Source organism: Apus apus, chromosome 2 (genome assembly GCF_020740795.1).
Source record: "Apus apus isolate bApuApu2 chromosome 2, bApuApu2.pri.cur, whole genome shotgun sequence".
In the NCBI taxonomy this organism is placed as follows: Eukaryota; Metazoa; Chordata; class Aves; order Apodiformes; family Apodidae; genus Apus; species Apus apus.
This window is the reverse complement of record NC_067283.1, coordinates 153,033,819-153,050,961: the sequence shown is the minus strand read 5'-3', so window position 1 is coordinate 153,050,961 and position 17,143 is coordinate 153,033,819. Positions and strand designations below refer to the sequence as shown.

At 48.0% G+C, this 17,143-nt stretch overlaps 1 long non-coding RNA gene across 3 annotated transcripts in view; it reads left to right on the top strand.

Annotated features, from left to right (window-relative positions):
• The window catches only part of LOC127381769 (uncharacterized), a 31,860-nt gene extending 15,132 nt beyond the window's left edge, over positions 1-16,728 (top strand). For 2 of the 3 annotated variants that reach the window (XR_007888788.1, XR_007888790.1), the window contains 4 exons: positions 4,405-4,591; positions 5,297-5,414; positions 12,933-13,028; positions 16,582-16,728. This is a non-coding gene — a long non-coding RNA (uncharacterized LOC127381769). Of the gene's footprint in view, positions 1-4,404; positions 4,592-5,296; positions 5,415-12,932; positions 13,029-13,247; positions 13,377-16,581 lie in introns of those variants that run through there. The other variant, XR_007888789.1, reaches the window with a different exon arrangement.
• Positions 16,729-17,143: the final 415 nt, after the last annotated feature.

The following is a 17,143-nucleotide window of genomic DNA, read 5'->3' as shown; positions in this document are numbered from 1 at the left end:
GAAAAAAAAGTGAATTCTTAACTTGGGCTGGATAATTTGAGCTGAAACTGCCTTGAGTTTCTGCCATGGCAACTGAGTTTCTTGACTTGGGTTAGTAGAAAATGAATACCTAAAAGGGAAACCTAAGGATAAAACCCTGTTCTCTGGGGCTGTATTCAATAAAACTGGAGATGTACAGATCTCATGGCTTCTTGGCTGCCAAAGGCACCTTTGAGGAAGCCTGGGAGATAATTACTTACCCTTTCTCTGAAAAACAGAAATCAGATTAAATGGCTGATGAATTGTGGACTTCCCTTCCCTAGTACTGCTGATAGCAGAGGAGAAAAAACAGTAAGTATTTGTTTCTTGCCAGCATGTGTACAGGCTGAAATCAAAGTACTGTCTTCCCTGAAGGGCACACAGGGAGTGAATCGTTTCCTACAACTGAGATCAGGGTTTTCCCCACTGGGAAGTATTCCTTTTATCTTCCTTTTTATGTGCAGCATCTTCCAGCTGTGAAAACCCCAGCTCCTTTTTCTCAACTGCCACTTAACTCTTTGTAGGCCCAGTTCCAAATTCTCTGGAAAAACTGCCAGTTTGATTTTCACTGAGACTCAATAATTCTGTTTTAGGTTTTACAGGGACTTCAAAAATTTGGACTTTATAAAATGCCCCAAGACATGTGCTCACAGCCACAGAGGGAGTGCATGTCTGAGCTAGCCTGAAATTAGAGCTTGTTAAATTAGTTCCCCCTGATGTCTACTCAGGTCCTCTAACCCACCAACTCTCTTCAAGAACAAGGAAGTGTTTCCTGTGTCATAAACTTCCTTTTTGGTACAGGTTGCTCAGACTTAACAATTGTCTGAAAGAGGAAGAGCGCTGCTCTGTGGAGCTCCAGCTCTGAAGGTCATGAGAAGGCAGGAGGTATTTTAATGGGAAATGACAGAAAATATTCATTCAGATACATTCAGCACATCAAGTGGTATTTTAAAAATCCTTTGAGGGCAAAATGGACCGAGCTGCAGGCGACTGCTTCTGTCTGGGCAGAAAGAGGGCACAGAGGGGTCACATTCACTCGGGCCTGAATCTTCTTGCACAAATAACACTAGAAAGATCTTTCTAAAGGCTTCTTGAAAAAGATCTGATTTGACAACCTCAAATTCTACTCTCAAAACCAGGATAGAATCTCTCACGAGTTTAAAAAATAATAATAAATATTTCTTTGCAGTAATTCAAAAGGATACAAAACCAGAGCATCAGTATTTCAGGAAATACATTTTAGCTGCTGTTGCATGTCAGGAATAACTGTAACTTCTTACAAAGTTAGAATGTCCTTCCATAAGAATGACATGGAGCTCCTGGAGAGACCCTAGAGATAAAGGACACAAAGATGATCCCAGGGCTGGAGCAGCTCTGCTCTGGAGACAGGCTGAGAGTGTTGGGGTGTTCAGCCTGGAGAAGAGGAAGGTCCAGGGAGACCTTAGAGCACCTTCCAGTGCCTGAAGGGGCTCCAGGAAAGCTGGGGAGGGGGTTTTTACAAGGGCTTGTAGTGAGAGGACAAGTTTTTACAAGGGGTGATGGATTACAACTGGAAGAGGGGAGATTTAGGTTAGATATATGGAAGAAATTCTTCCCTGTGAGGGTGGTGAGACACTGGCCCAGGTTGCCCAGGGAAGCTGTGGCTGCCCCATCCCCGGAAGTGTTCAAGGGCAGGTTGGATGGGGCTTGGAGCAACCCGGTCTGGTGGGAGGTGTCCCTGCCCATGCAGGGGGGTTGAAACTAGATCTTTAAGCCCCATTCAAACCCAAACCATTCTATGATTCAAAGTTTCACAGTGGTCCTCCCAGCTGCCTTTGCTGCAGACAGGCCAAGAGCACTCAGGGTCCAGGGGCTGTGTCAGGAAATGACTCAGAGGAGTCTCTTGAGATTAAAAGCTGGAGTCCTTTTTCTGTCATTTTCTGTTTCAAAATGAAGTTTTATGTGGCCCTGAGACAGGCTTAAAAGAAATGTTGGGTTTAGATATGACACTTCCCTCATTATGGTTACCTCACTTGTGCTGGGGGAGGTCAACCCTTTGGCAGTAAGACACGGGCTGTGAGTCTGGCTCTGTAATTCAGTGTTTTTTATGCTAACACAAAGGCAAGTTGCTCTCTCATGCTCAGTGAAATGTCTTTTCCTCCCTGAAATCACCACACACACACTAGTATTGGAGTCAGAGCAGCCACAACCAGTATTTTAGCCATGGCAAATGGAAATAAAACCTCACTCTGATATGGCAGAGTCTGCAAATGCTAAAAAATCCCTTTGGCAATCTTCATGTTAATGACCTCCTCTGCTCTTATCAGCAGGTTGTGGCCTGGAGGCTTCCAATCTCTTCACTCATTGCCTTTCTTTCTTGAAAATGATTCCCAGTCTTCTCCCTGGAATAATTAATTTGAAAATACTCTACTCTTCAGTGGTGTTCAAATACACTTAGACACGCTCAAGAATTAACCTTCATAACCTCCATTATGAATTCATGGCTATCATACTTACTACACTAATTAGTCACTCTTAGATGTTCAAACAATCAATTTCATGCTTTCTCTTATGCTTTGGGCTTACAACAATATTTACAGAGCTCTCTCATTAGCTCTTCTCAAATCCATCCTTAACATTTTTTTGCCAGCATACAGAATCATAGAATCACAGAATGGTTTGGGTTGGAAGGGACCTTAAAGATCACCTAGATCCAAACCCCCTGCATGGGCAGGGACACCTCCCACTAGACCAGGTTGCTCCAAGCCCCATCCAACCTGCCCTTGAACACTTCCAAAGGGTGATCCACAGCTTGCCTGGGCAACCTGTGCCAGTGTCTCACCAAAGACTCAGCCTTGACAGCAGCTCCTGCCCTGTGCTGGGTGCCAATCACACTAATCAGTGTTGCTCCACTGTTACCTTCAATTCCCCTCAGGGACTGTATCCATTTGTTGTTTCTTGTCTTACATCTCAAAAGCAATTTGGGGCAGGATTACCTTTTCATTTCAGATTTTTCATTGCTTCAGTCACAATGAGATCAAGGGGGTTTTTTGTGACTGAAATGCCAACATGCAACAGGAACATTAGTGAAGAAATGGGGAGACAGATAAGAAAAGGCTAAATGGTTTGCCTAAAATATCCTGGGATGGCTCCGAGTCAGGACAGTCTCAATTTTCTAGTGTTTTCATCCTTTTTCTCACAGTTGTCATCCTTTTCATTACAGAGAAATAGAATCATAGAATCATAGAATGGTGAAGGTCGGAAGGGACCTTAAAGACCATCAGGTTCCAACCTCCCTGCTATGAGCAGGGTCACCTCCCACCAGACCAGGCTGCCCAAAGCCAAGTCCAAACACTCTAGCAAGGATGAAAAATCAAATTAAAAAAAAAAAAAGAGAAAAGAAAAGAATGGGCAATTCTTTCAATAGTGAAGAGTCAGGCATCCAGTTTTCCACGAGCTCCGAAACTCCAGCAAAGCCCATCTGAAACGTGTCGTGGGTGCTTTTAACCACTAGGAGCCGTATTCAGACCATCTCCTGCCTGTCACAGACCTGACAGATTTTAGGTTAAGATCTTCTGTCCTCCAGGGCTGCCAGATGCTGCAACCACCTGCACCTCATCCGTCCTTGTGTTTGGGATTGCCAGGATCCCTAGATGCCCGGGAATGCCTGGGATATGTCCCAGCCTGAGCTGATGAGACATTAGCTCCATTCTCCTGCTGTTAGAGGGGGCAGAGAGAGAAGGGCTGAGAGCTTTGTGCAGACAGCAAGAAAACCTCCTTTGGCTGTGTTCCCAGTGGAAGAACATCCATTGTCGTGATGCTAATTACGTCCCACACATCTGTACCTTGTTGGGCTTTTCAAGGAGCTAAGGGTTGCTGCCACAGATCCAGCTCTCTGGAACCTGCCTCCCTACTCTGCAGGGTTCCTGTGTGACAACAGGAGCACCATCCTGTGTCTGTGCCCAGCCCTGGGGACAAGGCAGGCACAGTGACGTGCAGACAACATCTCGCCTTGTAGGCAGGCAGCACATGCTCAGCACTGAGCCTAACTCCTGTGCAAACTCGTCTCTGGCCCTCGTCCAGACCCCTGCTTGCCCTCCTGTATAAAAAGATACAACATTAGATGGCACTGATGCTTAAATCAAAGCTCTCCTTGGTGTTATTGAAGCCACAGACTGCAGCCTCTTCTGGTTGTTGCCAGCACAGAGGTGAGAACAGTTGTACCGGTCCCAAATTTCATGCAGAAAGCAGCACAATTCAACACCTTCCAGCCTTACTAACAGCATTTCAGAGACCTCTGACCCAGGCTGGGCAGAGCCTGGCCCCCATGGGCTAGTGGCTGTGAGTAGCAGGTGGCCTGAACTGCTCTCATGAACTCAGAATGCCATGTTCTTCCATCTGTTCCAGGCTCCACAGGGTACATCCACCTTGTATATTAAGCCTGCCCTGCAGGTGTTGCTGCCCAGCTGAGGTTGTGTCTGCTTGGGAGGTCACAGAGTGGTTGGGACTGGAAGGGACCTCTGGAGATCTCCTGGTCCAACCCCCCTTGCTAGAGCAAGATCCCCTGGAGCAGGTCACAAAGGAACACATCCAGGTGCGTTTGGAATGTCTCCAGGGATGACACCCTAATGATCCCCCACCCCACCAAGTTCCAGCCCTGGGGTTTCCTAAGGGCTTTGCCCCTTGGCTAAAAAAGTGCACTGTCACCCAGGGCAGAGGTTTTTGGTGTGACCAGCAGGCCCAGGTTTAATACACAGTGTGAACAAGCCACAGTGGGCAGGTCACTGAGGTCCTAGAATCATAGAATGGTTTGGGTGGGAAGGGACCTTAAAGATCATCTAGTTCCAACCCCCCTGCCATGCACAGGGACACCTCCCACCAGCCCAGGCTGCTCCAAGCCCCATCCAACCTGCCCTTCAACACTGCCAGGGATGGGGCAGCCACAGCTTCCCTGGGCAACCTGTTCCAGTGTCTCAGCACCCTCACACAGAAGAATTTCAAATTATATATCACAACGCAAGGGTGCTTGCTCGTCAGAGTGCAGTTTGTGCACAGCCCAGAGGGTGCAAAGGGAAGCACAGCAAGCAGCTCCTCACCCAGGCAGAAAGCCCTCCAGGCTCCTCCTGTAGGAGCAGGGATTGCCTGTGCCCACCCCTCAGCAGAGCAGGAGATCATGTGAGAGCCACCCCCCACACACACACACCTGACAGGCTTTGAGATGTGGTTTTTGTGGGTACTTACTCATTTAACTGTTCCGGGAGTTGTAGCACTGCAGAGATGCTTTCAAACTTCCAAATAGGCCCACCTGACCACGTGGATTGGTCACAACTAAGGAAAACCTAAGGAAAAGCTCTAAAATTAGAGCAAAGACTTGTCTCCCAGGAGAGGCTGGTGCTTTCATTAGCTGCAAAATCCAGGTAAGATTTTGTGACTGTTTCCTATTTACATTTTGACAGCCAAACTTGCTGGATATTCTCTGCAACCAGGAGCTCTTGAGTGCTTCACACCCCAGTTGTTTTCCATTATTCCTTCACTAATCACTTGTCTTTGGAAAATTCAATTCAAGCCCATGTCTGCCTCTAGTGCAGGGAAACTTCAAGAAGACAAAGTGTATTCTTTTTGCATCAGTCTATTTTTTTTATCACCACCAACACTTTCCTGCTGTGAAGCTCTTACCTTCTGAGGTACATCCCAGAAGGGAATCTGAAGGGAAATGTCCCTTTTGCAGGTCATGGAGTGGGGGCCTGGTAACCCAAAATACAGATGAGGTCGGAAGGATGCACACAAGTGCCAGACTTGTCTACCTCTCCCCACTCCAGCTTCTCGCTGCAGCAGGATATTTTCCCAGGAAGGAAGTCACCTCCTCACCCCTGGTGGGATTTCCCCTGCTCTGCAGATGGCTCTGATGTGCTGTGAAAGCCCCACTGCTTCCCGAGGAATTCCTCATCCCCCTCCTGTGCCATCAGCAGCTGCTGAGGCTGAACAGGGAGGCAAGGACAGCAAAGGGTGCTGGGCAGCTGTCCCAGCCTTGCTCAGGGAGCAGCACCCAAGGGATGAGCAAAGGTCTGGCTGCAATAAGGAGGTTTTAGGGCCTTTGGTTTCATAGAATCACAGACTGGTTTGGGTTGGAAGGGACCTTTAAGATAACCTAGATCCAACCCCCCTGCATGGGCAGGGACACCTCCCACCAGACCAGGTTGCTTAGAGCCCTATCCAACCTTGAACACTGCCAGGGATGGGGCTTCCACAACTTCCCTGGGCAACCTGTGCCAGTGTCTCACCACCCTCACACTAAAGAATTCCTTCCTAATGTCTAACCTCAATTTTCTCCTCTTCCAGCATTAAAACCATTCCTCCCTCTCCATGGGCATCACTGCCCATTCCCAACAGCAGTGCTGGATACCAGGGCTGTGAGTAAAAGCTGGGAGAATCCCAGCAGAGGAAATGCTTTGAAAATGAGATCTCCTACTTCAGAGGAACAGGCTATTTTAGGAGCAGATTGTGTTGGAGATACGGGCTGGGATGGGATTAATGCAGCTGCTAAAGGAAATGCTGTTATATCCAGAGCTTCCCAATAAGCAAGGCAAGATACCTCAGGTAAAGAAACCCTCCAGGCTCATTGGGTCCTCTCCTCCCTCTTTGGCATGGCCTCTGGGCTCAGAAGCAAGTGGTCGGAGTTTCCCCGAGCACAGAGACCACCACTGGTCTTATAGCAATGTGAGGGAGCAGACCCACCATTCCCACCTTCCTAGAAAAATAACAATTTCCACACAGGCACCTTAATTACAGCAGAGGGAAGGGGTTGTCCTGCTGCCAGGTGAAATTCCACCAGCCCTGGGCACATTCAGCAACATTGCTAAGAACAATTCAGTGCCTGCCTGAGATTCCCTGATTTCCCCCTCCAGCTGCAGCTCCTCAGCCATTTAAATGATGTCAGATAATTAACCACACTATGAAAGCAGCTACAAACCCATATAAACTATAATCTCATATAAACTGTAATCTCATATAAACTATAGTAGTGCCTAGAAAGGTTAGAGTCATAGAATCATAGAATGATGAAGGCTAGAAGGGACCTTAAAGACCATCAGGTTCCAACCCCCCTGCCATGAGCAGGGACACCTCCCACCAGACCAGGCTGCACAAGCCCCATCCAACCTGGCCTTGAACACCTCCAGGGATGGGGCTTCCACAACCTCCCTGGGCAACCTGTTCCAGTGCCTTCCTACCCTCATGGTGAAGAATTTCTTCCTGATGTCTAACCTCAATCTCCCCTCTTCCAGTTTAAAACCATTCCCCCTTGTCCTATCACCATATTCTCTCATGAAAATCCCCTCCCCAGCTTTCCTGGAGCCCCTTCAGGCACTGGAAGGTGCTCTCAGGTCTCCCTGGAGCCTTCTCTTCTCCAGGCTGAACAGCCCAACTCTTCCAGCCTGTCTCCAGAGCAGAGCTGCTAAAGCCCTCTGAACATCTTTGGACCATATGCTCCTTGAGTTCTGTTCCAGCCTGGCATTCTTTGATTCTATGATTCATCTGGACCTTCAGTTCTTAAATTTTCCCTCAAGCAGTCTGTTGGGACTGGCAGGCCACACACACTTGTCATCACTGGTATCTGTAGCACACAGGTCCCATCTGCAGAGGCAGCAGCCTCTAGCAGCAGTCAGGAAAAGCAATCCCAGTAGCCTGACTTGGTGTTTACTGCACCTGGGTTGGGACAATCCCAAGCACAAATACAGGTTGGGCAGAGAATGGATTGAGAAGAACCCTGAGGAAAAGCACCTGGGGCTGTTGGCTGGGGCTTGGGGCAACCTGGGCTGGTGGGAGGTGTCCCTGCCCGTGCAGGGGGGTTGGAACTGGATGATCTTTAAGATCCCTTCCAACCCAAGCCATGCAATGATTCCATGGTTCTCCAGGCTACATCTCCATGCCACAGGCAGCAGCTGCAGCCACCCTGCAGGCCCTGCAGACCTTTGTGCACTGTCCTGCTGAACAGTCACCCTAAGAATCACCTGCAGATTTATTACCCCTCAGCAGAACGTTGCTGCCTCTGTCCTTCCAGAGATTTACAACTCGTTCTGCTGAGAAATGGGACCTTTTTTTTTCTTTTTTAACTGAGTAATCTGTCTTTTGGGAAATGTTTTATTGTGTGCTGTATGTTTCAAGGTCTCTGACTGTGTCACTTCCACTTTATTTTGCTGCCCTGTCGTGCCAGCCTGGTGCTCCCTGTCCCACTACCCATGGCAACCTTCATGGCTCATGTATTTATTTTCCCTTTTATGCATTTTCATAATTCTTCCCAAACTGACTCTTGAGACTGGAATGTGGCCCTAAGTGAGGACTGGACTTACATGGGAGGCTTTTCCAGAGATTTTGGGACAAGTCCTGTCCGTGGAAAGACTTGGTGCAGCACACGTGTGCCCAGCTGGGAGTTCTGTCACAAGCCACTGAGCCTTTGTGCCACGATAAATTAGCACAAGGTCTAACTCAAAAGAAGTCCCTGGCTATTGCTGGAGAAAGGTCAGCTAAGAACTGGCTTCTTTGCATGGCTGCATCCAAAAAGCAAACATAGATGAGGCTATATAAAGGCTGGGATGAAGGGTTATATAATTCAGTTACACAATGGATGTGATTGCTGTCATCAGAAGACTGTCTTCAGTGCTTGTTAATGTTCAAAAAATAACTAACAGGGCTGGGGAGTTCAGGGACAAGCAGCATTCTTAATAGAGATGAGCAAAAAAATAACTGAAGGAAGGACTGGAGCCTTTTCTCTGGGAAGGATAAGGTGATAAATCAAATAATGAACAGTCTAGGACACGTGGATTAAGAATGCCTGTTTTCCCTTTCATGCAATGAAAGTGAAAAGTGTCATTGAAAGAAAGAGAAATGGCAAATTACAATTTTACAGCAGAAGCACTTGCTCGACATAATTACAAACCACGGAGCTCTGGAATTCACTTAAAAAACCCCAAAGGGAGAAGTCATGGTGTGGTAACAGGGACATACACATTTGTAACACTGAGAGCTAAACAAAAGCAAAAAAAAAAAAAGCAGAAGGGAGAGATAAATGCTTCAGTATCTGTTAAATATAGGGATTGATATTACACCTTCAGGGAAAAAGAGGTTTCAGGGCTTGTTTCCACCCTCTCCTGATGTCTCCAGTGCTAAACCTTCTGAGGAACAAGCTATCCCACCACGTTGCCATGCACCCAGGAGGACAGTGATGTCTGTGTTCCTCAGGGACAATTGCAGCACTGAAAGCAAAGGAGCTGCCTCTCATTCCCAGCAATGTGTGACATCTGCCTGGTGGGCCCTTCCTGACGCTCAGCCTGGCTCTGCACACTGGAGCCACAGCTCAGAAACCACTGCCAAAGATGCCAGTTCAGCCCATTAAATAATGTTATGTCTGAAAGAGCTCTGATATGGTGAACTTTCATCCTGAATTCCAGCTCTGGTTGCCCTGGAAACACTGGGATGCTGAGGACACTTCATCTCAGGGCAGCTTGGTCTGAGGGGTTTTTTGGGTGCCAGAAGCCTCAGCCCCTGCAGCACTTGCTGAGGCCCTGACAGGAGCATTGATTTCACTCAGCAACTGCAGGGAGGGACAGATTCCTGGAATTTTTATCAGTTCACATCCAGTCTGGACCTTTTGAGCTGTTTTCTTAGTTCGAATGCACATCTGTGCCATATGGCAGCTGCTCCTGGCTTTGAGTTACTCCTTCCCCCAGGTGGGTGCAGACACTGTGTCTCTTCTTTGCCCTGAAAAAGCAGCAGAGGGACCTCAGGCAGTTCAAACATATCCTAGATATTGTCCCTCCCTGGAAGTGTTCAAGGGCAGGTTGGATGGGGCTTGGAGCAACTTGGTCTGGTGGGAGGTGTCCCTGCCCATGCAGGGATTGGAACTAGATGATCCTTAAGGTCCCTTCCAACCCAAACCATCCTGTGATTCTAGAAGAAAGGGAACAGTGAGTAGACTTCTGGCCACTGTCTCATAGTTTGCTACCAAACATTTTTTCACCTCCATTGTGAGATGGAGCCAGGCTGACTGTTCTTCTCAGCTCCATTACCAGTTTTCCACTTGTCTCCTCAGCTGCCTGGCCTCCGTGCTACATGAAGCTGAGAAACTGCAGCTCTTATAGATTTCATTAGCAGTTATGTGTGCTCAGTGCCTCTCAGACCAGGACCCTATTTTATTCTGCTCTAAAAGGTGCTATTTTGTGGCCAAGTTTCTCCCTCAATCCCAAGGTTTTACAAGACTCTGATACAGAAGTTATGCAGCCAGGATCTGAATTTCCAGACTGTGGGTTATCCTAGGAGTACATGAGGGAATCATTTAGGTTGGAAAAGACCCTTAAGATCATCAAGTCCAACCACAGACATAGCACACTGCCAAGTCCACCACTAAACCAAGTTCCCTCAGCACATCTACATGTCTGTTAAGTCCCTCCAGGGATGGGGACTCCACCATTGCCCTGGGCAGCCTGTGCCAGGGCCTGACAACCCTTTTGGGGAAGAAATTTTTTCCTAACATCCAATCTAAACCTCCCCTGGTGCAACTTGAGGCTCTTTCCTCTTGTCCTGTCATTTGTTACCTGGGAGAAGAGACCAACACCCCCCTCACTCCAACCTCCTCTCAGAGAGCTGCAGGGTGACAAGGTCTCCCCTCAGCCTCCTTTCTTCCAGGCTAAACAATCCCAGTTCCCTTAACTGCTCCTCATACTTGTTCTTCAGACCCTTCACCAGCTTTGTTGCTCTTCCCTGTACTCACTCCAGCACCTTGATGTCTTTCTTGGAGAAGGCATTTAGTACCTCAGCCTTTTCCTTATCCCTTGTCACTTTGTTTTCCCCCCACATCCAACGAAGGATGGACATTCTCCTTAGCTCTCCTTTTGTTGTAAATGTACTTATATAAACATTTTTACTGTCTTCTACTGCAGTAGCCAAATTCAGCTCTAGTTGGGCTCTGGCCCTTCTAATTTTCTCCCTGCCTTGCCTCACAGCATCTTTGTCACCCTCCTGAGCTGCCTGCCCCTTCTTCCAAAGATCATCATCTCTTTTTCTTTCCCTGAGCTCCAGCCCAAGCTCTCTGTTCACCCTCTTCCCTGCCAGTTCATCCTTCAGCACATGGGGACAACCTGCTCCTGCACCTTTCAGATTTCCTGCTTGAAGAATGTCCAGCCTTCCTGGACACCTTTGCCCTTCAGGACTGCCTCCAAAGGGACTCGTGTCAACCATCTCCTAAACAGGCCAAAGTCTGGTTGTATCCCTTTCCCCCTTCAAATCTGGTTCAAAGCTCTTTCCCTGAGCTCTCCTAACTCCTAAGATCCTTTTCCCACTCTGAGATAAGGAACCTGTTCTGTCACCAGCAGCCCTGCTGCACCCAGCATCAAAAAATGCAACATTCTGCCAGTGACACCAGCCTCAAAGCCAGGTACTGATCTTCTGGGTCTTCCTGTTTCTTCCCTCATCATTCCCTGCATCTGGAGGGATAGAGGAGAACTACTGCTTGTGCTCCTGATCCCTTCATGAGTCATCCCAAGGCCCTGAAGTCTCTCTTGATCACCCTTGGGCTTCTTGCTGTGATTCCTCACTGCCTCCATGAAATCAAGAATGGATAATAATCCAAGGGCTGTACCAGGGTGGGGGGGTTTCTCACCACATCTCTAGCCCAGGCCCCAGGGAGGCAGGAGACTTCCCTAAGAAGTGGAGCTGGCTGACATACTGGGCTAGAAGAGAGTCTTCTATGACAATGCCCCATCTTTTTTTTCTTTATAGAAGTGATTTTGACACAGGGCAGAGACCAACTTTACCTTGATGACACTTCCGACATGGAGGGACCATCATCCTCAGCATCTTGCAGAGGAACCTCATACCTGTTATGCCAGGGCACCTGGGAAGGGAGAGGAGATGCACCTGCTGTGCCAGGCAGGACCTTGTCACCATTGCCCTCTACCCCTTGATTCATCACATTCTGATGGGTGAAGAGGGGATAGGGAACCCTCCATATTATGTGCCTGTCCCAGGGATGGTTGGTGGGTGATGTTCCAGCAGTCCATCTCTCTCTCAGACTCCCTGATGCTTCTCAATCCACTCATCTCCTCCTGGAGCTCATTGGAGCAGCTCCTCTGCCTGGGCACCCCCCACAGCTCTGCTGCCATCCCAGGGCACAGCTGGACATGGGGCTGGCAGTGTGTTCCCACCAGAGCTCCAGCTGAGAAGCTGTGCCAGTCGTGGTGGGTGCAGGGTATAGAGAGGCCAGGTCCTTCTGCAGGGTGGACACCATCACTCTCTGGTCAAGCCAGCAGAGTTACAGCACCCAGCAGGACTGTGGCCTGGTCACTAGTTCTCTCCAGGGGGCTGTTTTATAGCTGGGGGGGCTTGGCTGTCATTGCTCCTGGCCCTGGGCAAGTCACTTAGCAACCCTTTAACTGTGAAGTGAATGGAATGAGGTTAGTGAGAACATCCAGTTTCACCAGCAGGAAGATGCTGTTCAAGCCCATGGGCTGTTCAGCTTAGCAGTAGCAGTAAGTATTTAAAGAGATTCAGAGAGGAAAGGGAGGTTCAGGAAAGCCCCACAGCTAGAAGCTGGGCTGTCCTCCACACTTGCTGTCAGACCAGGCAACCCAGAGTCAGAGCAGATGTGGGGAAGGTTCCCACGGGTGTGTTTCTGGTAAATGCATCCAGGCTGAGCAGCCGTGAGGAGGAAACACAAGCTTTGGGTTAGGTTTTTTTCTGTTTTCTCGAGCTGTCCAACCCAAAATGGGCTTCCTAGTTGTTTCCTTAGTAACCAGTCCCTATGTCAGAAACATATTTAAGCTTATTATGCATGAGATAAACTACTCAGGATTAAAACAGGTTCAAACAGTAGCCCATATCTACCTCATTTAGGGAAGAAACCCACATTTTCTTAATTTCTATTCATTCTTTCACACACACAGGAGGAAGTGTCCCTGGACTAGAAATCATGAGACTACCAGCTCTGCTGTGGATTTGTTGCCTGAGTAGAGAAAGAAGCAATTACAGTTAAGGGAATGGTATGAAAAATTACTGCTCCTGATTATTTCCTTTCAATTTTAATCCATATTCAATATTACTGGAAATTTTAGCGTTTATATTTCATGTTTAGTTTCATAACTCTGCAAATGAGTTGTTTTCAGGTAAGAGCATCGATCGGGAACACATTTCACATTCAGAAGAGTTTTCATTTGCAGACAAATATTCATGCCTGATCTTTCCTGTCCTTCCACATGCAGGGCTTGGAAGCAGCACCACATTTGACCTGGACCGGCTGGAGAGTTGGGCAGGGAGAAACTTGATGAAATTCAACAAGGGCAAGTGTAGAGTCTTGCATCTGGGGAAGAACAACCCCATGGACCAGTACAGGTTGGGGGCTGACCTGCTGGAGAGCAGTGTAGGTGAAAGGGACCTGGGGGTCCTGGTGGACAGGAGGATGACCATGACCAGCAATGTGCCCTTGTGGCCAAGAAGGTCAATGGCATCCTGGGGTGTGTTAGAAAGGGGGTGGTTAGTAGGTCAAGAGAGGTTCTCCTCCCCCTCTATTCTGCCTTGGTGAGGCTGCATCTGGAGTATTGTGTCCAGTTCTGGGCCCCTCAGTTCAAGAAGGATAGGGAAGTGCTTGAAAGAGTCCAGCACAGAGCCACAAAGATGATGAAGGGAGTGGAACATCTCCCTGATGAGGAAAGGCTGAGGGAGCTGGGTCTCTTGAGCTTGGAGAAGAGGAGACTGAGGTGCAACCTCATCCATGTTTACAAATATGTAAAGGGTGAGTGTCAGGAGGATGGAGCCAGGCTTTGTTCAGTGATGCCCAGTGATAGGACAAGGGGCAGTGGGTGCAAACTGGAACATAGGAGGTTCCATGTGAATATCAGAAAACCCTTCTTTACTGTGAGAGTGACAGAGCCCTGGGACAGGCTGCCCAGAGAGGCTGTGGAGTCTCCTTCTCTGGAGACATTCAAACCCACCTGGACACGTTCCTGTGTGATGTGCTCTGGGTGACCCTGCTCTGGCAGGGGGGTTGGACTGGATGATCTTTCAAGGTCCTTTCCAACCCCTAAGATTCTGTGATTACTTCTCCAACTAGGTGGAAATAACAGAGCCCTAATGTTGAATCATTTCACAGAACAAACCCTGTGAATAGCTGAGGAGGAAATCAATATGAGGAAGCAGTGAACTGCAAATAGGCAGAAAAAGAAAAACCAGATTGCAGCTTTCCTGGGTTTTGGTGCCCTGAGCTCAGAAGTCAGCCAAGTGCCCAGTTCCCATCTAGATTAAGAAATTCATTGAGAACCAAGTGGGGAGGGTGTGGAGAAAGAAGCAAAGGAAAGAAACTGAAAAGAAAGCAGAAGGGTGATGGTGGGTGGTAGAGTAGAAAGAAGTGGGATGGGGTTAAAGGCAGCAGGTAGAGGAAAAGTTGAACATTTTTCTTTCTGATACAAGAGGGGAGTGTCAGCAGGGAGTACCTGCCAGGCTGCCAAGTGAAGAGGACAGGACCTCTGAGAAGGTGGAGGGAGAAAGATACCAGAAATAGAGCCAGATATGAGCCTTGGAGTTGACCTATAGCACAGTCCTTCCATGTCACTCTGCTGCCCTCTCCCTTATTGACAAATGGCAACTTTCCCTGAAGTGATGCAGCCTTTAAGACTTGAAAATCATCTTGGATATCTTCTGGTGGCAAAAGATTTCAGGGGCAGTACAACCAAAAGTGAGGGCCAGGAGGAAAATGGTTGCAAGGAGTGAGAGTACACGGAAGTTATGGGAGGGGAAGGTCAGAAAAGAGAGAAGGGTTAAAGATGAGGAAGAAAAGCAGAGTGTAAATAATGCTTGTGCTGGTGAGAGGAGGGAAGGAATGGGGTGGAAAAGGAGAGGGTTAGGATGACATCAGAAAAACAGCCTGTGCCTTCATGCTGACACAGCAACCCTTTTGCCCAGGCTAGAAATAGGTAATTGATACCATCCTTTGGGAACTGCTGTTCATCAAAGTATAATCCTAGAAACCACCAGTCTCTCTTTGCCCTTAATTTGTTTTAATGGAACACTTTTCCTGCCTCTTCCTGTATTTTTTAGCCACTCTTTGCAACCTTTCTTTATCTGCAGCACTTTAAGCAAGTGATAAGCTGCTGGAAACCTTGTTTGCAGTTTGCAGTTCATTAAGGTTCAGTCTGAGGCAAGGGCAGCAGTGGGTGTGTGGGGTAAATTGTTGAGCAGATGTGTCTGGTCTGGGCCCTGTCTCTGCCAGCCAGGTGTAGGTGCCACCTCCTTCTGATCACTCAGCCTTCACTGGGGCTTCTTGCTCTGTAACTCTGGTGTCAGTGGTGATAACCATCAAAATAGGGGGGAAAAAAAAGAAAAAAAAAGAATTATTAGCTGCACAAACCCACAAAATTAAACACAAGAGCATTGAGAAAAACAAGGGGCAGGATGAATATGAGGCAGGGATAAGCCAAGTGAGCACTGAGGATGTACTTACCACACACATCAGTTGCCACCAAGTTTCAGGTTGCTAGGCTGAGTCCCACCTCCCTTCCAAAAGGAAGGTGATGATTTTGGGTGCTGCACTTCTTGTATGGAGGTGGGAGTTGGTCTCTTCTCCCAGGTAACAAGTGACAGAACAGGAGGAATTGGCCTCAAGTTGTGCCAGGGGAGGCTTAGATTGGGTATCAGAAAAAGTTCCTTCACTGAAAGGGTAATTAAGCACTGGAACAAGCTGCCCAGGGAGGTGGTTGAGTCTCCATCCCTGGAGGTGTTTAAGAGATGTGTGGATGTGGTGCTTAGGAGCCTGGTTCAAGCATTGGACTTGGTAGAGTTGGGGTGATGGTTGGTCAATTTAGGTTATGGTTGGACTCGATGATAATAAAGGTCTTTTGCAACCAGAATGATCCTGTGATTCTTCTCCCTGAGATGCAAATTGTCCAATGCCAGGAGGCCTGCAGACCCAGGACTGTGCCCCTCTTTCCCTAGAGCCTGGGCTGCACACCCCATCCTGCAGCTGGGCTGGGAAAGGAAAATGGAGCTGGATGAGCAGTAAGGTGATGTGATTTATATTTGAGAACACAGGGAAGCCTGTGTCCACCAGGAATGGTGCTCTAATTACATATGCAGGGCAATGCAACTCCAGGCAGAATCCAAACACCCTTCTCAGCCTTTCTGGTTTCCACTGTTGTTCCCCAAGCACTGCAAAGAGGCTCAACAGGGTGCCAGAAGGAACAGGGGCAGTTCCTGAAAGAGATGAAGGATTTGAGGCTATCAGGTGGGAAACATCCTCCAACACAGAATTCCTGGAAAAGCTGTGGCTCAGAAGTGCAGCTCCTCATCCATAACCTCAGCTCTCATCAGGCAAAGGATGAAGCTGACTCCCCAGTCCTCATGGTCAGAGCTCTTCTGCATTTTATTTGCCTGTTGATTCTTTCCCTGTTACAGTATTTCAAGGATCTATAAGGTCCTCACCCAGATCTCAGCCAGGACCTCTCCTGATGAAGTTTCCCAATATAATTTATGTTTGGTAGTCCAAGACTGGTCCCTTAGAATAGCACTTCCTGACTCTTTGTGCTCTTGTTCATCTTCATGCAGGTCCAGAGCTTAATTCTGACTCGGGGGCATCCTGTGCTTTTCCATCAATCAGTGCTGGGACTGCATCTTTGTGCCCTGAAACAGGAAGGTATGAAATAAAGTTAATAACCTGGAGAGTGGCTCCTTTTTCTCCCACTGCTGCTCAGTACGTCCATGTAACAGAGGTACCAAGAAAATCCAAGCATCTCCTATATTGTCTGTGGAGTAATTTAGAGTCTTGTGTCTCTAGTATTTGATCTTTGTTTTTCTTTTAATCTGCTGGATGGAGGTAATGAAGAATTAAGTGCTATGTGTAAATCCATCTGTCCTGGCAGAGCAGCTGGAGTTGAGCAGAGCCAGAGAGCTGAGGATCATTGTACTCAGCTGGATGGGTGGTTCTGTCTGTGGCCAAATGGATTCCATATGTGAGCTGGTCTGTCATGCAGAAGGCACTGTCATTAGCTCCCTTTCTAAGACGTCCTTCTGCCCTCCCAGATGAAATACCCTGTCACTTCACCCAGCATGTTGACTTGCCATGATGGTGTCAGGATGGAGAGAGCTCTTCGTCAGCGACTTCCAAAAG